The sequence below is a fragment of the Schistocerca nitens genome, chromosome 8, assembly GCF_023898315.1.
Source record: "Schistocerca nitens isolate TAMUIC-IGC-003100 chromosome 8, iqSchNite1.1, whole genome shotgun sequence".
NCBI classification, from domain to species: Eukaryota; Metazoa; Arthropoda; class Insecta; order Orthoptera; family Acrididae; genus Schistocerca; species Schistocerca nitens.
Genome location: NC_064621.1, coordinates 86,636,293 through 86,664,065, shown reverse-complemented (window position 1 = coordinate 86,664,065; position 27,773 = coordinate 86,636,293).

Here is a 27,773-nt window from a genome sequence, read left to right as displayed (position 1 = left end):
ACTCTATCCTGTGGAAGCCTCTTCGAATAACTAGTGTCACCTACATCCTTCTGAATCTGCTTTGTGTATTCATCTCTTGGTCTCCATCTACGATTTTTACCCTTCACGCTTCCCTGCAATACCAACTTGGTGACGCCTTGATGACTAATGACATGTGCTACCAACCGATCCCTTCTTCTAGGCAAGTTGTGGCACAAATTCCTCTTCTCCCCAACAGCTATCGATAATGAAAAATTAATAAAACTGGAAGTATAAAGGAAATGTATATGACTGCCCTGATCCCGTTTTATGCAACACATCAGTTTTTGCTTTCTTGCCAAAGCATCTTACCGGCCTCACTTAAAAAATAACGTGTAATAACCACTCCGTTTATTATTGTTGACATATTTGCTCTTCTTTCATCCAAGTTTCTGGCAGACTCAGATCGTTTCGCAGTAAATGTGCCTTCAGATTGGTGCCCATTTCTCGCAAATACATAATTATCAAGTGCACAAGATCATTTATTTATTGCCAACAGCAGAATCGAACTTCACGTCCACTGATACATTTACACGCGCCTTTTCACAATATGCCGAAGGACCATTCAATGTACAGTAATACCTACGAGCCACTGACAAATGGTAGCTGAAAATTCTTTTCTCACCTCCATGTCATCGTAGTACGTGCTCGGACAGCCAAAAATGCTTCCTCAGCAACGAACGAATACGGCGTAACTCACTAGCATTTGGTAAGCTAACGGACTCTGGTACATACAAGTATATAGGGTACAATGTGCTTCCGTTCAGATGGTTCCTCAAAAGTTACTTTTTAAACACAGTCCCGTCCGAATCTTTTCCAACCGCGCCAGTGTCGACATAAACCAATCTGTAATGTGAGTCGCCCGCCGATGGAAGAAATCCTTATAATTGTAAAACAGTGATTCACACCTCTTTGGCTTCAGCAACCGTATGCGTCTACCATGGATTGCCTCTACTCAGTTCGGGACATTTCCACAGGCCTGGAACACGTTCGCAGAGTTCTTCTACTTTTTCTCCGTCAGTTGAGGCAGACGCTTCTCATGCACGCAGCCCAAAGTCGTACAGCACACTGTTCTCACTGCAATACTGGCCTTGCCAGTTATCTACGTAGAGTGCACGTCAACTAAGTAACATCTAGTGGCCAAATACCTAAAACCAAAGTGATAAATATGTAAAACTTTTGGTTATTATTTAGTCTTTATTTAATGACGTCAAACTTCTCGAAGTTGAGATTAATTTTGCGTTCCTTCTTTTTTATCTCTCGTAGGCCAGAAGGCTCAACAGAAGTGGCGAAACATTGGTACTACTGTTGTAAACATGCAAAGATAGTGAAGATACCTGGTTGAGAAAAAGAGAAAATACTGAAGTACGTGTATGTTGATTAAATGCAGTTCTTCACACTTAGAAGGAAGGGATTCCGTTTCAAGTACACGGGAAGGCGGAATAAGTGCGTGATACGGCTTATAAAATTATCTCTGTCAGAAGCCAGCACCGGCAGCAGTCAAGCAACATCAGATGACGCTTTAGCGCCTCAGCAGGCTTCCCTAGACTCATCAATTCTAAAAAAAGTAAATATCAGTCAGAAGTATGAAACTTGACCTTGAAGGTAAATGACACAAATTCCTGGATTAGTCATCAATTTCATCAATTCATTCTCCTTTTCCTGGTGACTCAGATGAATCGCTTTTCAATTCCTTGTTGCTCTCTTTACGTATGTTTGATCCGGAACCTGGATATGCGAATGTCGCCTCTAGTTTTAAAATAAAAATAGGTCTTACTGTAATGTTAATTCGAAGTGTGGCTGTAACTGACTTCGTAAATTCCATACGCAACGGACGCACGGGGCACAATTCCATTTAGTGGGCAGCCATAGCCTCGAGTGTGAGTTGCGACCAAACGCCGATACGTATCGCTCATTTATTTCGGATTAGAAAGATGTATGGATTTCCTTCCAACGTTAAGAGCAATTTCGATATGTTAGCTACGATTGGTATGCAGCAATGTTGTTGTTGTTGTGGTCTTCAGTCCTGAGACTGGTTTGATGCAGCTCTCCATGCTACTCTATCCTGTGCAAGCTTCTTCATCTCCCAGTACCTACTGCAACCTACATCCTTCTGAATCTGCTTAGTGTATTGATATCTTGGTCTCCCTCTACGATTTTTACCCTCCACGCTGCCCTCCAATGCTAAATTTGTGATCCCTTGATGCCTCAAAACATGTCCTACCAACCGATCCCTTCTTCTAGTCAAGTTGTGCCACAAACTTCTCTTCTCCCCAGTCCTATTCAATACCTCCTCATTAGTTACGTGATCTACCCACCTTATCTTCAGCATTCTTCTGTAGCACCACATTTCGAAAGCTTCTATTCTCTTCTTGTCCAAACTGGTTATCGTCCATGTTTCACTTCCATACATGGCTACACTCCATACAAATACTTTCAGAAACGACTTCCTGACACTTAAATCTATACTCGATGTTAACAAATTTCTCTTCTTCAGAAATGATTTCCTTGCCATTGCCAGTCTAAATTTTATATCCTCTCTACTTCGACCATCATCAGTTATTTTACTCCCTAAATAGCAAAACTCCTTTACTTCTTTAAGTGTCTCATTTCCTAATCTAATCCCCTCAGCATCACCTGATTTAATTTGACTACATTCCATTATCCTCGTTTTGCTTTTGTTGATGTTCATCTTATATCCTCCTTTCAAGACACTGTCCATTCCGTTCAACTGCTCTTCCAAGTCCTTTGCTGTCTCTGACAGAATTACAATGTCATCGGCGAACCTCAAAGTTTTTACTTCTTCTCCATGAATTTTAATACCTACACCGAATTTTTCTTTTGTTTCCTTTACTGCTTGCTCAATATACAGATGCAATATACGTTTTAAAATGCATGAAACGTATATTGGTCAGCGACGACATTTTTTACTGCAAACGTTTCAAAATAAGTGCTGTGTTTTATTTCCGTCGACGTCTCACGCTAACGGAAAGAAACCTAGTTCACTGTCAGGCTGAGATGTCAGACTATAATATGCGCAAGAATAGTTTCCTCACAATCGCAGCAGTGCTTTTTAATTTTTTACGCGAGAAGTAAATGTTTTAAAGAGCAACTAACTGCACAGACAGGTGCAGCTTTGCTACTTTTCTTATAAGCTCAGGAGTACGTCGCATTCCGTAATGCTTTCTGCATGGCCACAGGACGCTGTGTCCCGCCGCACGGAGCAAAAAACATTCCGCTGATATGGTGCGAACCTTACGGTTCCGTATCCACCGACTATGTTACGGAATCCTAAAAATGACACTGTAAGTTAGCAAATATGCAATTAGTGTTTTAGTTGAGATCAATTTTTGCTGATACCTAAATTAAATGTTCTGTCACCACACAGCTGCAATTCGTCTGATCCTTTCATAAGTTTCCGTGGAGGAATGGAAGATCTTGTAAATCGAAATGATTTATGTTATCCGTAGCTCCATTACGAAGAAACGAGTGGAGAATTCTCTGTTATACACAGACGCGCCAAATAAGCTGCTATATGCATGCGTATTCAAATACAAAGGCAAAATACGGCGCAGCCGTTAGCAACGCCTATATCAGACAACAAGTGTCCGGCGCAGTTCTTAGATCACTTACTGCCGCTACAATGGCAGGTTATCAAGATTTAAGTGAGTTTGAATATGGTGTTATAGTCGGCGCACGAACTATGAGACACAGCATTTCCTAGGTAGCGATGAAGTGGGGATTTTTCCGCACGACCATTTCACGACTCTTCCGTGAATATGAAGAATCAGGGAAAACATCAAATCTCCGACATCGCTGCGGTCGGAAAAACATCCTCCAAGAACGGGACCAACGACGACTGAAGAGAATCGTTCAACATGACAGAAGTGCAGCCCCTCTGCAAACTGCTGCAGATTTCAATAATGGACCATCAAAAAGTGTCAGCGTGCGAAACATTCAACGAAACATCATCGATATGGGCTTTCGGAGCCGAAGACCCACTCGTGAATCCTTGATGATGCTTTACGCCTCGCCTGGGCCCGTCAACACCGACATTGGACTGTTGACGACTGGTATCGTGTTGCCTGGTCGGACGAGTCTCGTTTCAAATTGTATCGAGCAGATGAACGTGTACGCGTGTACGAGTATGGAGACAACCTCATAAATCCATGGACCCTACAAGTCAGCAGAGGATTGTTCAAGCTGGTGCAGGCTCTGTAATGGTGTGGGGAGTGTGCAGTTGAAGTGATGTGGGAAAGCTGATACGTCTTGACACGACTCTGACAGGTGGCACGTACGTAAGCATCCTGTTTGATCAGGAGCATCCATTCATGTCCATTGTGCAGTCCAACGAACTTGGGCAATCCAGCAGGACAATGCAACACCTCATACGTCCAGAATTGCTACTCACTCATCTGAGCTTAAACACTCCCACTGGCCACCAAACTCCCAAGACATGAACATTATTAATCATATCTAGGGTGAGATCTCCAGCTCCTCGTACTCTTACGGTTTTATGGACAGTCCTGAAGGATTCATGGTGTTAGTTCCCTCCAGTACAACTTCAGATATTAGTCGAGTCCATGTCACGTCGTGTTTCTGCGTGCTCACGGGGCTGGAAGCACGTTGCCTGGTCGGACGAGTCCCGTTTAAATTGAATAGAGTGTATGGACGTGTACGGGTATGGAGACGACCTCACGAAACCATGAAACCTGCATGTCAGCAAGGGAGTGATCAAGCTGGTGGAGGCTCTGTAATGCCGTGGGGCGTGCTCGGTTGGAGTGATATGGGACCCTGATACGTCTAGATACGACTCTGACATGTGACACATACGTAAGCCTTCTGTCTGATCACCTCCATCCATTAATGTCCATAGTGCATTCCGACGGACTTGGGCTATTCAAGCGGGAAAATACGACACCCCACACGTCCAGAATTGCTACAGAGTTGCTCCAGGAACACTCTTCTGAGTTTGAGTACTTCCGTTGGCCACCAGACACCCCAGACATGAACATCATTGAGCATATCTGCGATGCCTTGCAACGTGCTGTTCTAAAGAGATCCCCACCCCATCATATTATTACTGATTTATGGACAACCCTGCAGGTTTCACGGTGTCAGTTCCCTCCAGCACTATTTCAGACATTACTCGAGTCCATGCCACGTCGTGTTGCGGCACTTCTGCGTGATCGCTGTTGCCGTACAAGATAGTAAGCTGTTTATTTGGCTCTGAACAGTAAATGCGCTATGTCTCTCCGCATATGAAACCAAAAAAAAAAGGCATAGAAAGAAACAGCTTTTTTAGAGGAGGTTATCGCAACGAGAGAACAAGTCCAGGAAATTTGAAAAATATATGAGAAAAAGCTATCCCATCTATGGTCTGTGGCTGTTACTCAGTAACGCAAAAATAACAAACCAGTGACCAGCCAACTCGTGCGATATCTTCTGGCCGATCAGGAGGAAAATGGAATCGCTTCACTACTAATTATCAGTTTTCTCCGTAAGAGGAAGAACGGTCCGCCAGAATCGATATCTCACTGAAACTCGATATTTATATGTCGCCAGCGATAAAAAAGAAACACTGAATATTATGGCTTAGGTGCGATACGGTTCAACAAAGGTTCAACAAACAAAAGTATTTCTGTTTTACAGAATGAAAGCATATTTATTCATAGAAGTGGCTGGCAAGGGGTAGGTTACTCTGAGTGTACGTTTCGTCCGCCCTCAGACGCCCGAAGTAAGAGAACTGTGTCTGGATTAATGCAGGGCGCCGGACTCAGGGGAACAAATTTTGGCAACAAATACATCCTCCTACCAATTCAGCGCAGCTAATCAGTCTGGGTGGAACAAGGGTGTAAAGAAAATTCTTCTTCCAGATCAGCCAAACAGCTGTTACATAACGATTTCTTAAATACACATGTCAAAAAATGTTTTGCATCACCCCGGTTCCCAGAACTCCTGAAGATAGACGTTGACTGTGGGTATTTTATTATAGACACAGTCCTCTGACTGTTCAGAGATGCCACTAAACCAACCCAAAGATGTAAGCAACCATGCATGAGTAGCGCCTATTAGACGGAGGTGGTCCGACAGCCTATCAGTTCCAGTCATTCCACTAGGTGGGAGGTACACGGCTCGTGTTGTCTGTAGTTCAACCATGCCTAGACGGTCAATACCGCGGTACGAACGCGTCCGCCTTGTTACTTTGTGCCAGGAGGGGCTCTCAACAAGGGAAGTGTCCAGGCGTCTTGAAGTGAACCAAAGCGACGTTGCTCGGACATGGGGGAGATACAGAGAGACAGGAACTGTCGATGACATGCCTCGCTCAGGCCGCCCAAGGGCTACTGCTGCATTCGATGACCGCTACCTATGAATTATAGCTGGGAGGAACTCTGACAGCAACGCCACCATGTTAAATAATGCATTTCGTGCAGCCACAGGACGTCGTGTTACCACTCAAACTGTGCGTAATAGGCTGCATGATGCGCAACTTCACTCCAAACGTCCATGGCGAGGTCCATCTTTGCAACCACGACACCATGCAGCGCAGTACAGATGGGTCAAACAACATGGCGAATGGACCCCGTAGGACTGGCATCACGTACTCTTCACCGATGAGTGTCGCATGTGCCTTCAACCAATCGTCGGAGACGTTTTTGATGGCAACCTGGTCAGGCTGAATGTCTTACACTGACCAGCGAGTGCAGCAAGGTGGAGGTTCCCTGATGTTTTGGGGTGGCATTATGTGGGGCTACGTACGTCGCTGGTGGTCATGGAAGGCGCCGTATCGGCTGTACGATACCTGAATTCCATCCTCCGACCGATGGTGCAACCGTATCGGCAGCACAATGTGGAGGCATTCGTCTTCATGGACGACAATTCGCGCCCCATCGTGCACATCTTGTGAATGACTTCCTTCAGGATAACGACATCGCTCGACTTGTGGCCAGCATGTTCTTCAGACATGAACCCTATATAGCATGCCTGGGAGAGATTGAAAAGGGCTGTTTATGGACGACATGACCCACGAAACACTCTGAGGGATCTACGCGGAAGCACCGTTGAGGAGTGGAACAATCTGGACCAACAGTGCCTTGATGAACTCGTGGATAGTATGCCACTACGAATACAGGCATGCATCAATGCAAGAGACCATGCTACTGGGTATTACATGTACCGGTGTGCACAGCAATCTGAACAACCACCTCTGAAGGTCTCGCTGTATGGTGGTGCAACATGAAATTGGTGGTTTTCATGAGAAATAAAAAGGTCGGAAATGATGTTTACGTTGATCCCTATTCCAGTTTTCTGTACATGTTCCTTAATCCTCGGAACCGAGGTGATGCAAAGCTTTCTTTTTATGTGTGTATAATTCTGCAATCTACATTTAAAAAAAACGTATATGCAGATGATGTTCTATGGCTTGGTGTCACCATGGCAAATCCAGACCTTATAGTTCTATGCGTGTTACAAAAACGTCAGACCCAATGGGCCTTAAGGGTAAAATCTTAGAAATATTTAAGGGGAAATATATTACCGGGTTCAGAAAACTGCAATGACCAAGGTATTGAATGCACGGAGGCCAACTACAGGCAAAAGATCACTCCTACCGGTTATATGCTACACTAAGCGGCTCGAAAGTTTGAGAATATTTTTATATAATATTCGTTACTGAAGTGTTAGGTCTATGCGAATAAGTGGCCACATCTCTAGAGAATCTAAATTTTACTGCAGCCGGAGTGAAACTTCCACTAAGGACTGTGAAAGTGTTTGTTTCTATTAGAGAAAATCAAACATTATTCTAAGTACCTAAATCTGAAAGACTCATTTATCTCACTGAAACCCAGAAAAGCACCACCTTTCCCTAAAAGGACTGACGAGCAAAGATGTAAGAAACATGTGTGAAATTCTTGATCTTTTTGTTAATATGACTGATCGGAGATTCAACCAAGAGAAACTGTAGCGTCATGAAAGTCTTCGGGTTTGCTGCCGGATCCTAAAATCAACTTGACTCCAAATTTCGGTGATCTTCAGGAAATGCTGCTTCTGCTGATGAGTCCCGCTGAGAACTGACGCAAGAGTCAAGTTGATTTTAGGATCCGGCAGAAAACCCGAAGAGACTTTGAAGACTTATTACGCCGGGAAAGCCTACGTAATCACATGTAGCGTCATCTTTATATTTGTTACGTCTTATCATCATTACGACTGGTGTACAACCATGTACTGCCTCCACTACTCCCCCATCGGAGGTTCGTGTCCTCCCTCGGGCATGGGTGTGTGTATTGTCTTTACAGTAAGTTAGTTTCCGTTACATTAAATAGTGCGGAAGCTTAGGGACCGATAACCTCAGCAGTTTGATCCCATAGAACTTACCACAAATTTCCAATTTTCCTCCGCTACTGGAACGCAAATTATCATTCAACATAGTTCCGTTAGATGGCTGTTCCACGAGGTACTCACCTGCTCATTCTGATTATACATTAGTACAATGTCTGTATCTGACAGTGTTCATTCGGGCATGCGTGGATTTCCGAAGAAACATACGCTGCTGACGATCGATAGGCCTATTAAACTATGAAAAATATTCGCAAGCTGCGAGTACAGTAACACAACAGCTACACAATTTACTGGAAACAAATCAAAATTTGTGTCGGACCGGGACTCCAACGTGGACTTTCTGTTTGTCGCGAGCGGTCGTCTTAACCACTTAGACTATGCGAGCAATCCTCCAGGACAGATCCAGACTTCCATGTATCTCATTGTCTGCTTCCCACAGTTCTCGCGCAGCTATGTGATTCCCGCACAGGGATACACTTCTTATCGTGTGATTGCCTTGGATTTGGAATGAAATTCTTTAGTGCAGTGCCCGTATTTGACTGTGTAAAGTTTGAGGGAGACTGCAAAGAAATAAAATAAAATCCCTTCTTTTTTTTGAAAGATATTCTGATTTTCTTTTTTCCATTAAATTGCGATGCACTGTATTCCTAAAACAGTAATAATAATGACAATAATAATCTCCTCGTAAGCGGTGTCAGAATAAATCACAGCTATGTGATTTTTTTGTTTCTAAAATTTAAAGGAACGTAACTGTTTTCAAGATTCAGGACCTATGTGTACGACTTTCAACATAAATGAGTTGTTTTTCATTGTAGAACAATATACCACAAACTGATTAATATCTTCCAATTTTAAATGAAATCGGTGAAAACATTTACTTGCCCTCGCCCCTCAATTCTTCTCCCTCCTCCCCCCTCCCCCCCCCCACTCCTACCCAGAAATCGGTGCATAGATTTGCTTGGTCCCCATACCAACAGTAGATAGGTTTACTTGATGTATCCCACTAATAAAACAGACTCTTTGTAGACGAAAGTTTGTAAGCGTTTTCTATTTAGCTGTTTTGAGCTGGATTAAAGTACGTATTTCTTCGAGGCCGATGATGTGAGGTGCAATTTATTTTCCGTCGACAACATGACAATGACCCCGATCTGGATACAAAAGAAAAGAGAAAGAAATGGGTTGTGGGGTTGTTGAAGTAAGAGCCGCTGTTTTCACCGGGTGATTTAAAATCGCACTGGACGATTATCCAAGCCGTTCGAAGATTGGCATTATCCTGAAAGAAAACTACGCTTCTGAAAGCTTACCTGTTTTCTTCGTTTTGTAAATTTTGAAGTTTGTGGTAAGGTCTTACGGGACCCAACTGTTGAGGTCATCGGTCACTAAGCTTACACACTATTTAATCTAAAACTGACTTACGCGAAGGACAACACACACACCTATGCCCGAGGGAGGACTCGAACCTCCGACGGGGGGAGCCGCGCGGACCTCAGACCGGTCGGCTACCCCGCGCGGCACTCTTCGTTTCGACTAAGGGCTTTAGATCCTGCAGTATCTCATAGCAGCTGTCACTATTCGTTGTTTGGCCTTTTGGGGTGTACATAATGACAGCAGTGGAGATTTCAAGCCTCAAAATACCGCCACCATCAACTTTTCTTGAGAAGCTTGGTTTCGAACTTTTCCCTGTAGGCTAAGAGGTATGTTTCCACTCCACTGCTTGCCACTTTGTTATTCGTGGTAATTAACCCAGGTCTCATCAGCGGTTACAGTGCCACTGGGAAAGACAGCCCTCCCATTCAAAACGCCTTAAACGTTGTTGAAACCTCGAGATACAGATTGGGATAGGAGAAGAATCACATAGAAGGGTGGGCACACAATTCTTGCTTCATTTGTCCTTTGAAAGATCACATTTATTTACAATGCAAATCATAGTACAAAATAAAATACAATGATCACCAAATATCTCTGAACAGAAGAGGCTGTTAAATGAAAATAAGCCTTTTAAATTTAACCACAGACTGACATGACTGAACTTTCAGTTCTTTCTACTCCAGTGAATCCGTGAAAGCAACAAATGAAATTTAAAGAAAAGATCATAATAAAGCCTCCCTTAAACAATCTTCTTAAGCAGTCGCAGTTATTAAGTTAAGAACTGGCAATTTAGGATAAACACTCAAGTATCGTAGATCTGTCAAATTTTCTTGCATCCATAGAACGGGTACAATGACAAAGTTGAAGCAAAGAATGGTGTCTCATAATAAAAAAATAGAAATGTAAGGAGATTTCAGTCAGAACGGAAATTACATTAAAGGTATCCTCAGCACACCAAACATTTACCCAAATATTTGAATAGGTAAAGGAACTACCTCAAAATTTAATTACATCGCTCACATACACCTTTAGAAATAATATTAAAGCAAGTACACCAGAGCGTTAAGAAGGAAAAGACGACCATTCTAGTAATAACGGACGCGCCTTAAAAACAGCCGGGAGGCACGTGCAGGGCACAACAGTAACAGGCCATCGCAGCTGCCAGCCGCCGAAATGTAGAGCTCGCGCTTGACAAGGCCAAGGGGCGCTGCTAACCAACACCACATAGGTGAGATATAGGCTACAGTAAAACAAATTACATGAAGAACAATCGCCATCTTCATAAGAGGTCACGGCCGTAAGTCCAAAAAGAAATCCATCATAAAACAAGGCAGCAAATATTACTCCCAGAAAAGGGAAGTAAATCTTAAATCACTGCTAAGGGAGTATAAAAATATAATAGTCAACGTCTCCCGAAACAAGTTACGTGAACTTTATACTAAGATTGCACGCCCAGGTGCTTTCTTGCGTCAAACAGATGGGACAGATAGATGATTAGGCTTACCCTTCCAAGGGAATATTTAGTGACTAGACATTACAGTGCTTCCTTTAATCAAACCTGTGCCTTAACAACCATCTAGAACCTACTTTCAGAACACGCATAATAATACAGGCAATTACCCTTAAAATAATTAAAAAGTAAAATTGCAAAGCTTACAAAAAGTAAAAAAAAAATCTCAAACTCAGTGAACAGAAATTATACCACAAGCCTCATGACTCAGTTAATAAAACTGACTAAAGAACTTCATTAAATACCAAAGCTTCAGCAGGAAACAGTCATACACATGAGGCGCAAGTTAAGATTCATTAGTGAACGACAGAATTTGAAAGTGCTGCATGATTTATTGCCTTGGTAATCCACACCAAATAAAGATCTCAGTGGTACAGTCACTAATTTACAACTAAAACCTCTACCAATGAAATAAATGCAAAGATACAACACCGTTGCGGCCAACATTAATCACAGTAAACTAAACTGTTCCAGTGATCCATAAGATACCAACATCAGAGGCACAGGTATCAAAGCACGAGCAAAATTTTCCAGTCAAAATGGTTCAAATGGCTCTGAGCACTATGGTACTTAACATCTATGGTCATCAGCTCCCTATAACTTAGAACTACTTAAACCTAACTAACCTAAGGACATCACACAACACCCAGTCATCACGAGGCAGAGAAAATCCCTGACCCCGCCGGGAATCGAACCCGGGAACCCGGGCGCGGGAAGCGAGAATGCTACCGCACGACCACGAGCTGCGAACTTTTTTCTTTTTTTTTTTTTTTTGTCCTTGCGCACACGGAAGCGATGAGTGCAAAAGTGCAAGTGTCAAGGTCCTCACAGCATGGATAAACTGGAAAGTGCAAACCGAATGAAGGTCATAGGAGGACACCGTCGATGCAGCAACGTGATTGCCACTACCCAAAGAAGTGACAAATCGATCTCGCCACAAACAGAACTGACGGCCGAAAGGACCGTTGCGTGCGAAAACCCACGCGTGATATCCCTCATAGACCACTGCCGGACTTTTTCAACCTCTCCGAGGCAGCGATCATCTACGAAAAATGCAAGCTGTTGAAAGAAGGCTCCGGGAAGACGAAGATAAAATGAACTTGCCCCTCCCCGGCTCAGTTATTTCAGCATTTCCTAACGGCCCTGTTTGTATTTGTCCTTTGGATGACGTAGTACCCACCGATCACAAACATTGCGGTAATTAAAAGATTCATCGATGATGGAAACACCGAACTGTGGCTAATGTTCAAGTCACGCGCAACGTCATCAGTGATGGTGCGACGACCACACGGATCATTCGTTCAGCTTTCCCGATTTTCCTGCCCGTTTACTAAGTGGGTGGCCAACCAGAACGCTCGCACCCAGACAGATGCCCCCTTTTAAAGCGATTTGTCCATCAGTGGCATCTTCATTCACCATCACTATACTTCAGTTCCAGTCTGCCACAATCTCCGCAGCTCCAGAGCAGAGAAAACGAATGGTGCCTTCCATTTCTTCCTTTGCCCATTAGAACAACAGGGCACTCATAATAACAGTTTCTGTAGCTATTCAATGAATCAACATAGTTAACGCTCAAGCACAACAAGGAAGTTAAGACATGTCATTGTTGAGTAAGTGCAGTCCTTGACCTGTGAGTACATAGCATGACTCCGGTTTTTATGCCCTCAAAACCTTCTTTATATGAAATTTGACCATAAATGACCAATGCCACGAGCTGACAAGTAAGAATGATTACGCAGTAGTGAACTATTTTTCACATAGCGCAACTGAATAACGGAGGGGTAATTTAACTGAATAGAGTGAAGATTGCAACCAAAATCTTCAACTGATCTAATGCAACCTAGCAGTGTCGGTGAACCACTCTTTATACCTATAGAATTGAAAATGGCTTAATTAAAGTCGAAGTCTCGAAGTCTTCGTCGCTGCAGAATATGTGTCTTGACGATTCACATAACCCTTTGTTGCCTGACGGTACTTAAAAGTACCAGTAAGTTTTGACTTTCATTGAAACTTCCTGGCAGATTAAAACTGTGTGCCCGACCGAGACTCGAACTCGGGACCTTTGCCTTTCGCGAGCAAGTGCTCTACCATCTGAGCAACCGAAGCACGACTCACGCCCGCTACTCACAGCTTTACTTCTGCCAGTATCTCGTCTCCTACCTTCCAAACTTTACAGAAGCTCTCCTGCGAACCTTGCAGAACTAGCACTCCTGAAAGAAAGGATATAGCGAAGACATGGCTTAGCCACAGCCTGGGGGATGTTTCCAGAATGAGATTTTCACTCTACAGCGGAGTGTGCGCTGGTATGAAACTTCCTGGCAGATTAAAACTGTGTGCCCGACCGAGACTCGAACTCGGGACCTTTGTTTTTCGCGGGCAAGTGCTCTACCATCTGAGCTACCGAAGCACGACTCACGCCCGGTACTCACAGCTTTACTTCTGCCAGTATCTCGTCTCCTACCTTCCAAACTTTACAGAAGCTCTCCTGCGAACCTTGCAGAACTAGCACTCCTGAAAGAAAGGATATAGCGGAGACATGGCTTAGCCACAGCCTGGGGGATGTTTCCAGAATGAGATTTTCACTCTGCAGCGGAGTGTGCGCTGGTATGTATCTCCCGAGTTCGAGTCTCGGTCGGGCACACAGTTTTGATCTGCCAGGAAGTTTCATACCAGCGCACACTCCGCTGTAGAGTGAAAATCTCATTCTGGAAACATCCCCCAGGCTGTGGCTAAGCCATGTCTCCGCTATATCCTTTCTTTCAGTAGTGCTAGTTCCGCAAGGTTCGCAGGAGAGCTTCTGTAAAGTTTGGAAGGTAGGAGACGAGATACTGGCAGAAGTAAAGCTGTGAGTACTGGGCGTGAGTCTTGCTTCGGTAGCTCAGATGGTAGAGCACTTGCCCGCGAAAGGCAAAAGTCCCGAGTTCGAGACTCGGTCGGGCACACAGTTGTAATCTGCCAGGAAGTTTCATACCAGCGCACACTCCGCTGCAGAGTGAAAATCTCATTCTTGACTCTCATTATTTTCTCATGGTGAAGTTTCGTGATCTGAGAGCCTGTCGGTACGTAACAGTAACTCTGATCTACTGTTTCATAGATGTTATTGTGCAATACATAGACCTCTCTGGCGGTCAGAGCTTGAAATTTTTTTTCGCGCGCTGCTGGGAAAACAGAAGATTGTATGTGCTTGTTTCCATGGTGTTGCCTGAATTTGTGCGCAGTTTATTGAAACTTCCGTTGAGTTTTCCATTGTACGTACTTACCTTCTTTGTTTTTTTATAATAGTTTGAAGCATTACGTTACAAGTGAATGAGATAAAGTGTAAAATATAAGGCGGACTTACTAGTACCGTCAGGTTGTGCGAACACTTTATTGTAGCAACAATGCGTTACCTCTCACTAGTTGTTCTGTTCACTTTTTCTCACACAGAAATCGGTAAATACATTTTCCTATGGAACAATTAGAACAAACAGGAAAGGTTTGCCAGGGAATTTACCTAAAGAAAAATGTGTAAATCAAATCACAGAGAGTCATTTTTAGACCTAACAGTATTTCGATGGAAGGAAAATAAAGTAGTGTATTTTGCGTCAAACTTCCATGGCACTGAATAGAGCGCAGTGACAAGAAAACAGAAAGATGTAACTAGTATGACTATACCATGCCCAGTTATTGTATGTGATTAAAACAAAAACATGGGTGGTGTGGATCATGCAGACAGATTACGTTCAACTTATGGTCTTGACAAGCGATCAAAGAAATGGTGACACCGTCTCTTCTGGGGAGCAATACAAATTGTTTTTGTCAATGTTTACGTCATTTTCAGTGATCTATATGGGGCACTACCACTGCTGGAATTCAGGCGTGCTGTGGCACTAGGGCTAATGAATGAACAGCAAGTGCCAAATCTCAAAAAGAGAAACTCTGGTAAAGATGAAATAACTCTCCCAAAGAGAAGGAAGGATAACGTTTCAGTTCCGAAGGATGTACGTCTTGGCAACCGAGGAAACCATTTTGTAGTGTTCAGTTGTAAAAGAGGACGATGCGAAATGTGTGTGAAAAATAAAATTCAGTCGAGACCACATTCACAATGTAGTACATGTAAAGTGTATTTGTGCTGCAATGAGAAAAAGAACTGTTTCCTACAATTTCATGAGGTATCACTAAATATGTGATATGTATATACTGTCAAAAATGTATAGCTAAGTTACTACGTATTGTGAAGTTGCTCTAGAATAAATTTATGCGAAATTTTAAAAAAATTCAGAAATATCATATTTCTGTTAATTAATGTTCTAATGTAAAAATATTTAATATTTATGTGGAATAAAGTACAAGTTATAAAAATTGGAGCATTTTTCTGCGCATATTGTGATTCTGTCCATGGTGTCTGACGGTACTTCTGAGTACCAGGAGAGAAAAACATTGTGAAAAATAAAATAAAATTTTACAAAAAATCCTACCGTCATTTGAGGCCACAATAGCATAAATTCTGCAAATAAAATGTTAAAAAGTAAATTTTTTCTTATGTCAGGAAACAAAGGGTTAAACTCGCACAAACCGTATTTAGCTGAAAAGCTCAATTAAAAATTATGAAATTCTGTTCCTGTCGAAGGCGATTTTACGTGCTCTGATGACTAAATTGTTGTTTCTGAACGTGGTCTTTTCATGAATAAGCCTTATGTGGGCATGTGTGTGGATTACCATAAAGAGGATAAAGAATAAAAAATAAGGACGTAAGAGACACAGTTTCGATGATGACTGAAATTAAATTATGCATTATTATCTGCCACCATTTGAAGCTGATGAATAATACATACAAATGTCCTTCGATGGACCATGTGTCTTTACCTTCCGAAACATTTCCAAAGGACCGAAAAATTACCACATGTTCATACAAACGCATGTAAAATTATTTGGTGACTCGAAAGTTAATGAAATAACTAATTTGTATGCTCGGAAGCCTAAGAGAAGTTAGATATCGAATCCCATGTGCTCTAACCAGCCCCCAATCTACGATATTTCCGAACCGGGGCAACAACTTGACAGTGGCGCCCCCCGCCCACCGTCCCACTCGAGCGTTTGAGATATGACGTCAAAAATTTAAAAAATCGTTTTTCAAAAACGTATTTTATTTTGCAGCGCGCATCCTTCTGAAGAAGTGTATACATGAAACATGTATGTTCGAGGAAGTCTAAGACATGTTATTTGCTCTAAAGTGTACCAAAGTGCAATGCCACGCCTCTTGACACAGCATTCTTTTGTCGCACGTCACTGTATTTCGCCCTATGGAATTCAAATATGTATATTTAGTAATGGAAGCCATGAAACCTGTATTCCAGACAATGGAAATTAAAACGTCGTGTGGTGCCTATGTGGCGCCTCTCCTGCTCCCAGTCGGCCGGTTTGACATCATACCCACCTTTAAAAAAATTCACAATTAGTATTAAGTAGGATTATTTGTGACCAGAACAATAAGAGCTCTTCAGAAAATTTGGGCTCTTTAATGTCTATATTAGCTAATAACTTTCCTTTTTGTGTGATATAAAATTAAATATAGGAAACATAAAACCAATAAAGATTCGAGACAAGCAAGACAGTACAGATTTCTTCAATCCTTAGGCCGGCCGGTGTGGCCGTGCGGTTAAAGGCGCTTCAGTCTGGAACCGCGTGACCACTACGGTCGCAGGTTCGAATCCTGCCACGGGCATGGATGTGTGTGATGTCCTTAGGTTAGTTAGGTTTAATTAGTTCTAAGTTCTAGGCGACTGATGACCTCAGAAGTTAAATCGCATAGTGCTCAGAGCCATTTGAACCGTTTTTCAATCCTTAGGTGCCAGCATTTTTTTCTCTCTAATCTTACTACAGCTTTACACGACGAGCTTTCCTTTCTGCGAATGAATCTATTACCTCATCAACGTTCGTCAGACGTTTCGCTACATGAAAAATGTCGTTGTCTAATATTGAAAAAGCTGTTAATACGAATAGTAGTTAGTCGATTTGATTACGTCTATTGCTAGATGAAACGAAATAGGCCTTTCTAATACTGCAGCAATTGTAAAACACGCTAAATAAGCGAGACTGGTCATTTTTATCAACCTCATCTACATAAATAGCACGACAGAATATAATTCACGAAGTACCAGCATCAAATGCTTTCAGGCCTACTACAAGTAAAACGTTTTATGTTAGGAAATAGTTTCACGTTTTACTCGTATTCTCCAGTTTCCTAAGCATGAGATCGAAAAGTAGTAATGGCAAAAAAAAATTTATATAAATTTGGAATCTTCAGAATCTCCCATATAATTTATGTGATGTCCACGTTTCTTCTCCTTCCTTGTACTCTAAAACAATCATGTCGTCACTAATTCTATAACTATTCCTGCCATTGTAAAATCTTATTCTCCGGTTAACTTCACCGGTTTAGGTATCCCGCGCTTATTCTCCGTTTAGGCGCAATTACATGTTCGTACAATGCGTTTTTCGCCCAGTTCCGAGAATATAATTCAAGCGGCTGCTAACCGGCGACTGTACAACTGGCCCTTAGTGGTGTAGCGATCCGGCAAAAATTTCTGTCAAAATTTCATTTTATTGGATACACCAAGAATACGTAATCCTTCTTACCTGTTATTTCTGTTTGTCGTTTATTTCCACTCTGGTAGTCTGAATCTATGAATTTCGCTGGAAATTATAACAACACACGATTCGCAGACCCAATCAACCACATAAACAAATAGTGATTAGTACTCACCCTTTCGGGTTTATTCAGCTCAGCTCGTATAAGGTCCGTTCCCTTTTGTCTGTGGGAAAGATTTTTATTTCATAATGCGACGGGAATTCCCCTGACAGAGACATCATGTACACTATGCACGCATTCAAACATCAACTTATGACTCGTTCAGAAATCAACTTAGGATGTGTTTCGAAAACCAATGTTTCAAAATCATATGAATAATCGATAGAACAAGGTGCGCTGGATGCTAGGCGCTTTGTCAAACAGGGTTTTTTTTCCCTTCAAGCATATGAATTTGGCGCCCCCTGAAACTGCCGCCCGGGGCAGATACCCCAGTTCCTCCCCCCCCCCCCTCCGCCTATTTCCCCCTCAGCGCACCTTCATCTGGGCCTGGCTCTAACTACGTTGCGAAATCGAACCACGAAATAGCATGGTTGACATTAAATACAACTGCAAAATACCCCACGCAAGGAAACCTAAAAAATAACAAAGTGTAATTATGCGTATGTACTATGACCCAGCAACTAGCTCGCTAAACTCATGAATTATATAGCTTCAATTTTATCAGGACAAAGCGTCTAAACTTCACAACTCAATACATTCACAGCACATAACGGAGGGAAATTATTCATGGCAGCCGGCGGAGACAAACTTGTGTCTTTGCCCAGCGGTCCACACTGCGAACTCAAATTATAGGCAACGTGCGACAACCAACATGGTTGACTGGCTAGATACAGCGTTCAGAGACAGCCCTTGCAGTTCCCAACCAAACGTAAAGCACCTCTAGCTGGCAGAAATATTAACTACAGGGTCTGTGAGTCATACACGTCCTTAGTAAAAATGGTTCAAATGGCTCTGAGCACTATGGGACTCAACATCTTAGGTCATAAGTCCCCTAGAACTTAGAACTACTTAAACCTAACTAACATAAGGACATCACACACACCCATGCCCGAGGCAGGATTCGAACCTGCGACCGTAGCAGTCCCGCGGTTCCGGACTGCAGCGCCAGAACCGCTAGACCACTGCGGCCGGCACGTCCTTAGTAACTCTCATACATATACATGATATGAAAGTCGCCAGCAGCAGACAGCGTTCAAGATACATGGCAGGGAATGTCAGACTTACTAAAATATTTATATATTTAATTAGTGTAACTGATAGGCTTTTTCAGAATTCCAATCTCATTTGTTCTGATTGTTCATGTACCTCAAGAAAAGTAATTACACTTCTTCAAATATAATTATTTCATTAAAAATAAATTTTAATGTACCACGTTTTTAAATTGGACTAAGTAGTATAAATAATTATTTAAATAAAAATAAATTTTTAACATACCCCGTTTTTAAGCGGACTAAAAAGTATCAAATACGTTCTCCTACATCCTAACCCCATACAGATAGATCCGAAAATTTGTGATTGTGAATTTTTGGTAGATATGAAAATGCTTGTAAGATTTATCACGAAAACTGTGGGATGTATGAAATAGACAGTAGTTCTGTGATTAACTATACATGCCTCAATTATGTATTGCATGTGCCATTCGTTTTTCGTTATAAATCTTACAAGCATTTTCATAGCTACTAAAAGTTCACAACCACAAATTATCAGAACTACCTGTACAGGAATAGGGGAATTTCTTTTGTGTTTTTGGCCTGATCCAAAAAATTTATTTTTGTTCAAGTAATTAATTTATGCAGGGCGACAATTATTGAACCATATGACAAAAATGAAAATTAGTTACAAACTACGGCGTGCACACACTTTATTCAATATGTAAACGTCACTACAGATATTCAGGTTTAGGTTATGGAATGTTCGATATGCCTCCCATCATTGGCAATGTTATGGTGCAGACGAATAGCGAAATTCTGCGTGATCCGATGAAGTGTCGATGACTGTCGATGACCTCATGAATGGCTGTTTTCAGCTCAGCTGTGGTTTTGGTGTTACTGCTGCACACCTTGTCTTTAATATAGCCCCACAAAAAGGAGTCGCTGGTGTTCACATCCGGGGAATATGGCGGCCCATCGAGGTCTGTGAGTACCCAGAGCCAGAATGAGGCCCCCAACGTGCTCCTCCAGGACGTTAAGCACTCTCCTCTTTCGATGGGGTCGAGCTTCGTCTTACATGAACCACATCTTGTCGAAATCAGTGTCACTTTGGATAACAAGGATGAAATCATCTCCGAAAATCTTCGCGTATCGTTCGGCAGTCACCGTGCCATCAAGGAATATTGCACCGATTATTCCGTGACTGGACCCTGCACGCCACACAATCACCGGTTGGGGGGTGAAAGACTTCTCGATCGCGAAATGCGGATTCTCAGTCTCCCAGATGTGCCAATTTTGCTTATTGACGAACCCATCCAAAAAAACGTGGGCGCATACTAATTACCATCATGTCCCGCAGATAACCGTGCAGTTTGAATGTCCTGACGCACACCGTTCAGGAGTTACGGCGATTTTGTTTCATGTAGTTGAATATCTATCACCCCATATTCAATAATTTTGATGAAATTATCTGCATTATTTTTGGATATTTTTAAAGAATTCAGGAAAAGATAAACGAAACTTAGTAAATTAGTCAAATAGACGGTAGAGTACAGAAAATACTGCACTATATTCTACATAAGAAGTAATGAAGTTGTACCAAATACGAGTACATTTAATGGAGTTTTGGCACAGAGATAACAAAAGACGCAGTTTAGAATGTAGAGCCCGCTCAAGACTCCATAGAAATAACAGTATCAATCGCAGTCTAAAAGATTTGAAAGTAATAATAAAGTGAGGTGTTATTTATGTATAGATTTACAATATGTGAAATAACAGAGGTGATAACTATGTCAGTGGGACAAGTTGTTGAATAAAGATTTAGTATGCAGAGAATGGGCTTCTTCAGAAGAACGGAAGGGGCGCTGGCGTTTTAGTAGCGTTCGATCCGTTTCATGGTCCGTTCCCGACGGAACCGAGTTTATAGTATAAACATCCTCGGAGCTCCCTCTTTATTTCATTTGCTCAGTGTTTCACCAGCAGTTTGTGTCGCCGTCAAACAAATCAGTGCCGAGCTCATCGCGCCGGGATGTTATTCTCAATCAGATGGCTGTTTGCTGACGCTTTTGAGTGATATCTAGAAACTTTAATAGCGTGCGTTTATTGAACTGGTAGAAGTGAATTTTCGCGTGGGTTGCAGTACGTGAAATGACTCTTTGGTTTCTGCTAATATGGTCTGTGCGCTGCTTGTCATGTTCTAAATCCGCGTGGCAAGTGGAGTATTAAAGGCTGGCTCTGAGCACTATGGGACTCAACTGCTGAGGTCATAAGTCCCATAGAACTTAGAACTACTTAAACCTAACTAACCTAAGGACATCACACACATCCATGCCCGAAGCAGGATTCGAATCTGCGACCGTAGTGGTCGCGCGGTTCCAGACTGTAGCGTCTAGAACCGCTCGGTCACTCCGGCCGGCGGAGTATTAAAGTATACCACTTTTAGGCAAGTAATATACAGTACTTTAACTATTAGAACTATTAGTCTGAGAATAGTATTTAACACGAAATGGAATTTTTAGGTGACTTGGGCTCCAAACTATGCCAAGAGCCGCTCAGAGAAGTAAAAATCGGTAGCCCTCTAAAATATTTTGTCCGTGTGTGACAACAGATTTTTTTTGGGTATGCATTATTATTGTAGACAGTGAACGCTTAATTTATCGCCGTTATTTTCTTACAGCTTTTCAAAGTAGACAATACGACCTTATTTTTCAGTTGAGGCGAGCTGAAATATGAACAATTGGGATGTAGTTTATTACGAACGGGTTTCAGAGCACTCTATGGATGGTCATCAAGTAATTTACAGGTCCTTGTGGCGTAGTTGCAGAAAAGATAACAACAAACCCGCCGACCGACCGTGCTCGAAACCGGCAGACTTCTATCGAATTCAACCAATCCAGAATCACAAAATTAGGGAATCCTCATTTAGGATTTTGTGAACAAACAGTACGAGATGCGACAATAACATAATAAGAAAGATTTTTAGTCCTCTCTATGGTGGGAACCCGGCACACCGCAACTGCAGTCTTCCCCAAAGTTGCTTGAACGTACCATTTGTCAGTCAGAAGTAGCAGCTTTAAGAGTAAGTCCTGTGTTTGCTCATAACAATGTAACCCCAAAATACTGCTCAGCGGTTCACCATGTCTTTCGGTGTGAAGCTCAGTGAGAATGCCGCAGAAAGATACGCGACGCTTCGGCAGGCTTTTGGAAACAAGGTTTTATCAAGGGCAGAAGTGTTTCATTGGCACACATTGTCTTCTGAAGTCAGAACCAATGTCGGAGACGAACACCGCAATGGGCTACCGCCAACAGCATGAGCAAATGAAAACACAACCAGGTTGAGTGAACTTGTGCTACCTGCCGGCCGCGGTGGCCGGGCGGTTCTAGGCGCTTCAGTCCGAAACCGTACGACTGCTGCGGTCGCAGGTTCGAATCCTGCCTCGGGCATGGACGTGTGTGATGTCCTTAGGTTAGTTAGGTTTAATTAGTTCTAAGTTCTAGATGAATGATGACCTCAGATGTTGAGTCCCATAGTGCTCAAAGCCATTTGAACTTGTGCTACCTGATCGCAGATTAAGCATGAAAATGATTGAAAACGAACCGGACTTTAATCGGGAAACTCTACCCTTGATATCGACTGAAAATGTGCGAATGAGAAAACTGTGCCAAAAGGGTGCCCAAAAATCTTACACAGCAACAAAAAGATCAACGAAGAGCTGTGGCTGCTGATCTGTTGGAATAAGTGGAACTGAACCCAGAATTACTGAACTGAGGTATGGCTGATGACGAAAGTTCGTTTTCGAAGTATGGTCCCGAGACGAAATATCAAAGTCCACGATGGTGTCTTAATGACTAGGCGACACCAAATAAAGGACAATGTTGAAATGTGTATGAATTCCTAAGGGACCAAACTGCTGAAGTCATCGGACCTTAGACATACAGACTATTTAAACTAAATTATGCTAAGAACAACACACACACCCATGCCCGAGGGAGGACTCGAACCTCCGGCGGAAGGGACCGCGCAATTCGTGACATGGCGCCTCAAACCGCGCAGCCGCTCCGCGCGACACCAAAGAAAGCACCCATGGTGAAGTCCAAGCTGAAATGTACAAAAAAGAATAAAAATTGTTCAAATGGCTCTGAGCACTATGGGACGTAACATCTGAGGTCATCAGTCCCCTGGAACTTAGAACTACTTAAACCTAACTAACGTAAGGACATCACACATCTATACCCGAGGCAGGATTCGAACCTGCGACCGTAGCGGTCGCGCGGTTCCAGACTGAAGCGCCTAGAACCGCTCGGCCACAGCGGCCGGCCTGAAATGTATCCGTGTTCGTTTTTTCGACTCCACGAGTATTACGCGTAGAGAGTGGTTATTTCTGGGCCAGAGAGTCAACCAATACTACTACCAAGAAATTCTCGAAAGATTTCGAAAACGGGTCCGTAGTGTGCCGTCCACACGTTTCTAACAGCTGGATACTGCATAACAATAATGCACCACTCATACTGCATTGCCTGTTGGGCAGTTTTTGATGTCAAAGTCCATTGTAGTTCTGCCACAGCTTTCTTATTCACCCGACAATGCCCTGTGTGAGTGGGTGATATTTTTTTTTAAATTCTAAAAACTGAAGTCACTCATCAGTGGACCCCATTTTGATATCGTATAGCATATTCAAATAGCTTAAGGGCTTTTGCTGCTACACCAGAAGATGAGTTCCAGAGATGCTACCAACAATGGAAACACCGATTGAATATGTGTGTGCAGGCACAAGGGACTTACTTTGAAAGTGATAACACAACAGTTGGTTAAAACCGTAGGTAAAGGGGTTTTTCCTAACCAGTCTCATTACTTTATTGTCGCATCTCATATCCTGTATAAAACTCACTGCACGTGTTAGCAATAACTATTTAATATTTATTTGAGATTAGTGTGTAATTTGCGTGTTTAAATGGAAATAAATACAACGTATTATGATATTTAACGCATCATTCTATTCTTTTTTTTCCGAATTTCGAAATTTTCGGTAGTTCGGATAAACGTACCACCTACTGGCGATCGCCGGCGTTTGTTAACTATCTACCCAGCACAATACTGCAATAAAGAATTTCTTTGTTGGGTGGTGGGGGGGGGGGGGTGGCGGATGGATTTGTTGTAAGCATGAGGATGGGAGGAATAGGAGCTCATATACTGCTCTAAAATGTCACGAAAGAAGGTCACTTTGTGCAACACAGCAGACTATTGTCCGTAACATGTCGTAGCCGTGTTCAGAATTTAATTCATTTGAACAGGTAATCGATTTCGGCTTTGCGGAAATCATTGCATCCAAAAAATGCAATGACACGTTATGGTTACCTAAATATCTTCTAAAATTTCAACTGAGCAGTACTTCTCAGAGCAGTTAATCAATTTCCGAAAACCTGCGGAGTCAAAATATCTGAAGCCTACAGATATATTCCACAGTGCAGTAACGTGGAAGGTGAAAAGGAGAGTGCCTGTAAATTGATTCCTGGATTGTGTATCTGCGAAAAGATGAGGAAGACAACCGATGTTGGCGCTCCAGTGCACGTTCCGTCCCCGAATGGAGTGGCAGATCGTGGGAGAAACGGGCGACAGATATTTCGGTCCCGCGCGACGCAATGAATGGCGAGCAGCGGCGCCGCTTCCTGTCCCGCCTTGTCTGCTGGTTGTTGAGCGCTGAGCTACGCTGCACGGCGCGGCGCCTGTGCTGTGGCGCCCGCTTGCCGCCGCCCTGCAGGGCTTTGTGCCCGCGTCCGCCTCTAATCCTGACCGCCACAAACAAAGAGTTACGGCCCGCCCTGCCCTACTCTGGCGCTTCTTTTGTCCTCGCACTGCGCTCGCGCCGGCCGACCTCCGCTCTGACGCGCCTTGCAGCCAGCATTGTGTCGCAACAACCTGGGATCACACCTCCCACGTATTTACACCGGCACTGGTATCACGGTTCGACCCTTAGACATAAACATCGTTCGATAGTACGTGATTAGAAACATCCGGTCTGAGAGGCCTTGTTTCTGTTCCATCATTTTTTTTATAGATTTATCATTTTTAAAGAAAATATTTATGTGATGTTGGTTTGTGCGGCGGTCAATGTCGTGGTCATCAGCGCCTGTACAAGTTTCAAATCTTTCCATTTACAGTCTCGGCACTTCCTGAATGATAATGAGATAATGAGGAGAACACAAATACCCAGTCCCTGGGCGTAGAAAATCCCCGAGCCGGCCGGGAATCGAACCCGGGACCCCATGATCCATAGGCAGCAACACTAGGCACTTCCTTTTTTTCCACTTTTGTTCGTTGCATCTGCTCGGGGCGGACGTCGTAATACATTCGTTGAAGTTCGTTGTTGATCGATTAACTCAGTTTTCTTTTTTTATTTATTTATTTATTTATTTATTTATTTTATGACAGAGGGCAGCTAACCCTCTGACCGAACACGCTGAGCTAGCGTGCCGGCTCCACTAGCCCAGGAGCTGCGGACCAAATAGAGCTGTGATTGGGATAAGATTTTGTTCTTATTGTATGAAACATCAAACTGAGTATTATTTTAGTTTTATTTTTTAAATATTAACTGTGGTTTTCATAAATTGTTAGACTATTAGTCTTGAGTAACAATGAAGCACAGTATTTACGTAATAATCAGCAAAAATATGTGGCTTCTTTTCCATGTTTTTTGTCTTGTTCGTCTTCCAATATATTGTCAACAATTGTTACCATCACCACCATCATCATCATCATCACTACTCTTACATACTATCAGCCTATTACCATTCTTTTTTTCCTCTCTGATCATCTTCTCTCGTATCAGGAATTATAAAGTGAGAGTCTGCATCCGAGTAATCATTTCCCACCTTGGTTGGATTTATCACTGCTCTCCTGCAAGCACTCTGTAAGTTTCCTCTCGAAATTGACATCATTGCAACGTACTCTCTCGTTCTGTGGGGTTCTTCTTGACTTGTGAGTATACACTGAAGTCTTATCCATCATGGCGTCCTCTAAAATGTATAAGAAAAATGTATCAGCCGTCCGGTGTGGACGAGCGGTTCTAGGTGCTTCAGTCTGAAACCGCGCGACCGCTACGGTCGCAGGTTCGAATCCTGACTCGGGCATGGATGTGTGTTACTTAGGTTTAAGTTGTTCTAAGTTTAGGGGACTGATGACCTCAGATGTTAAGTCCCATAGTGCTCAAAGCCATATGAACCATTTTTAGAAAAGAATATCACAAAACAAAATGAATAATAAAAAAATGAATTACATGTAAAATGGAAAATACAGACTGAGCTATTTCATATCTAATACGAAACACCCAGTCGGATAGACCCATACATTTTACGAAATTAATACATACAAGTGCACGCAAAATGCCATGGCTGCTAGGATGCAGTCGGCAGGGGGAAGCGTGGGGAGAGCGCCAGTGTGGGGTGTCGCTCAGGGCGCTGTAGGGCAAAAAGTGCCACAGTAAACCGAAGCCTATGCTCACATTTTTTGTAAATATTAAGTGGGGTCCACACTTGCATGGTGACCATTCAAAAAAATCTACTGTCACCTCTGCTTTCTTTATTATGTAAAAAGAATTCCGTAGAAAATGAGGCGATTTATTGCCGCTTTGCGCGTTAACCGCTTGTAACTTTCAGACACGTCATGAGTGGCGAGTCCTGAGTAAAACCTACACATTTCTCCGGTTGCCGTGTCAGAATTTGATTCTTTTATCAAAACACAGCGGAGTTTACACTGTCTCACTTCACTAACATGTTGTGCAGACACAACATGTTAGTGAAACAGTGGTTTATTTATTGAGGAACCGAGGAAAAATAAAGTCAGTAGCTTATGAAAAAGCACATCCTCCATATAAAAAAACGTGTAAGGTCTTGACATATGTAGTTCCAAAAAAATGGCTCTGAGCACTATGGGACTTAACTCCTGAGGTCATCAGTTTCCTAGAACTTAGAACTACTTAAACCTAACTAACCTAAGGACATCACACACATCCGTACCCGAGCCAGGATTCGAACCTGTGACGGTAGCGGTCGCGCGGTTACAGACTGAAGCGCCTAGAACCGCTCGGCCAACTCCGGCCGGCCGTTGTTCCAAAACCCGTAGCATTTCTCGTTTCACCAGCTATTGATGGCACTTCAAATTACCTTCCTTCGCCGAAGAAGTCTGCATTTATTGGAAGAACACGCTAGGTAATAAAATTTTACGTAATAACGATATGGTAGAATACTCTCCTCTTTGCTTGCTGTTATAGACCAAAATCTTATTTCGTTATCTGAAACTGTTTATGAAATATGAGGAATATTGCCGATATTTCATTCTCGCCTTATAGCGGGCGCGGCACGATAGCAAATTAGTGTGCTGTGTCAGATCAATTTTCTCGATATTGGTGACAGTGACTTCCACCCAAGTCCAAAAAAAAAAAAAAAAAGCTCAATATGTTAGCTAATTTTGATACACAGCAACATATTATGCAGGGTGGTCCATTCATCGGGACTGGGCCAAATATCTCACGAAATAAGCGTCAAACGAAAAAACTACAAAGAACGAAACGTCTAGCTTGAAGGGGGACACCAGATGGCGCTATGGTTGGCCCGGTAGATGGCGCTGCCATACCTCTAACCGGTATCATCTGCGTTTTTTAAAAATAGGAACCCACATTTTTTATTACATATTCGTGTAGTACGTAAAGAAATAGGAATGTTTTAGTTGGACCACTTTTTTCGCTTTGTGATAGATGTCGCTGTA